The sequence below is a fragment of the Lampris incognitus genome, unplaced genomic scaffold, assembly GCF_029633865.1.
Source record: "Lampris incognitus isolate fLamInc1 unplaced genomic scaffold, fLamInc1.hap2 scaffold_273, whole genome shotgun sequence".
Taxonomy (NCBI): domain Eukaryota; kingdom Metazoa; phylum Chordata; class Actinopteri; order Lampriformes; family Lampridae; genus Lampris; species Lampris incognitus.
Window position 1 is genome coordinate 47501 of NW_026611231.1, and position 2500 is coordinate 50000.

The following is a 2500-nucleotide window of genomic DNA, read 5'->3' on the forward strand; positions in this document are numbered from 1 at the left end:
TATAGTCCACCTGTGTGCACTTTCCTCCACTCGTATACGTCGTCACCCTGTGCTCCTCCCTCTTCTTGAAATATGTATTCACCTCAGCCATTTCCATCCTTTTCGCAAAATCGAACACCATCTGTCCTTCCACATTTCTCTCCTCGATTCCATACCTTACCATCAACTCCTCACCACCTCTGTTCCCTTCAGCAACGTGTCCATCGAAGTCCGCTCCAATCACCACTCCCTCCTCCTTGGGTACCCTTTCCACCACGTCGTCCAACTCAACTCCAGAATTCTTCTTTTTCGTCCATCTTACACCCGACTTGCGGGGCATATGCGCTGATAACCGTCAGCAATACACCTTCGATTTCCAGCTTCATAATCCTCACTCTGTCTGACACTGTGTTCACCTCCAGCACGCTCTTGACATACTCTTCCTTCAGAATGACCCCTACCCCATTTCTCCTCCCATTCGCACCATGGTAGAAGAGTTTGAACCCACCTGCGATACTCCTGGCCTTACTCCCCTTCCACCTTGTCTCTTGTCACCTTTCTTCTTTCCATCACGTCAGCCAGCTCTCTCCCTTTACTAGCCATAGTGCCAACATTCAAAGTTCCGACTGACTCTCACCTCCACACGGCTACCCTTCCTCCTCTCTAGCTGCCTCTGGACATGCCTTCCCCCTCTCCTTTTCCTTCGCCCAACAGTAGCCTAGTTTCCACCGGCACTCCGCTGGTTAACAGTACCGATGGCGGTCGTCGGTAACCCGGGCCTCGACCGATCCGGTATGGAAATCTTATTTATGATCCGCATATTTGATTTGGCAAAGATTTGACGCCGGATGCCCTTCCTGACGTAACCCTCCCCATTTGTCCGGGCTTGGGACCTGCACTAAGAATGCACTGGCTTGTGCATCCTCAGTGGCTGGGTTGCACGCTTTTCTATGTTTGCCCCTCACTTTTGTGGCGTGAACGATCAATTCTAGTAATACAGGTGTGTTTATGTTAGGTATCACAGACACACGCACACGCACAATATATGTCCAAAAGTATTGACATAACTGACCATTACACCCACAGGAGCTTTTCTGACATCTCATTCTGAATCCATAGAAACCCATATTCCACGAAGCTCCCGGCGCACAGTTTTTGTGCCGATGTTAATGCCAGGAGAAGTTTGGATCTCTGCAGTTATTGAGTGAACAGAGCGTTGGCGACTTGAGTTGCTGTTGTTCCTAAAGGCTTGCACTTTTCAATAATATGATGATATATGAAGCATAGAGAGTAAACGGGATAGATACCTTTTGAACAGCACCCTGTAGTACAGCACTTTGAAGGTACATATGTCGTCACTTGCTGTAGTGGTTTTTACTGATGGGCGTGGCCAGGTTTTCAGAAGCCTCTCAGTTGTCAATGTGAGAGCCAGGGGACGCGTCTGCCGTACGTTTAGGGTTAGGGTTAGGTGATTTCTCTGGTAGGGCTGCTTACACCACACCCCGGACTGGATTTGTTGCGTGTTTGTGTCCTGATCGATGGGCCAACTTAACACGCCTTCGGAGGGTGTCCGCCGGCCGGCTTTGCCGGCGTTCGGGCGGTCGGTTCCTCCGGTCTGGCGGATCGATGTCCTTTATTTAATGTTCTTAGTGGCGAGCAGAGTGCGGAGTGGGAGGGGCTCTACCGCGTAGTCGTCCTCTCCGTTGCACAGCTCGACAGCGTGCTCGGCGGTGCTCAGCCGGACCGTCTATCCCAGTTGCTCTTCCACGGCTCCCCTCGCGAGGCTTGCCGCCCCCCCCCCCCTCCCCCTCCGACATCTGTATGGGGAGGGGTGGAACAGCTCCGTGTTTACCTCGCGGGGCTTCCCGGAAGACATTTTCTCAAAGTCCTCGTGTGACCGGTCTACTTTTTCATTGCGTTGTGTAGGAAAGACAGGACAATTTGTCTCCTTCATGGGATCTGTATTCTGTCGCATATAAACAGAGCAGGTTTCTGGAAGCTTCAGGGGACGTCAATACAGGTTTTTTTTTTTGTTTTTTTTTACAAAAACACATAAAACATAGCAGTCGCGTATAAACAGGACAGATTTCTGGAAACTTTAGATCTGCTCCCACTGTAGCATACGCAGAAATTGGGACCCACATTAGGAATGGATAAAATAAATTACAGGGGCAGACAAAAATGAACACGTGCATACGTTTTGGGCCTCTAACAGGAAATGGCGTCACAACAGGGAGGGGTTACTAACTGGGAGGGGCTACTATAAGCGTTGGTAATGACAATAATAATAATCACGTCGTGATATTTTGTGTAAATGATACAACATATGTTGGTTATGACGTTTTTAACCATGCTACACTCGCACGCGTGAAAAAGAAAAAGAAGAGAAACGTCTGGGGTTTTTCTTCTTTCCACCTCAAAGGAACGGTCGAATTCCCGACCGGTGTTTACCGAACCCGGCCGCGGGATCCGTCACTTACCCGTCCGTACAGAGCAGCGGCGGCGGCGGCGGCGGCGGCGG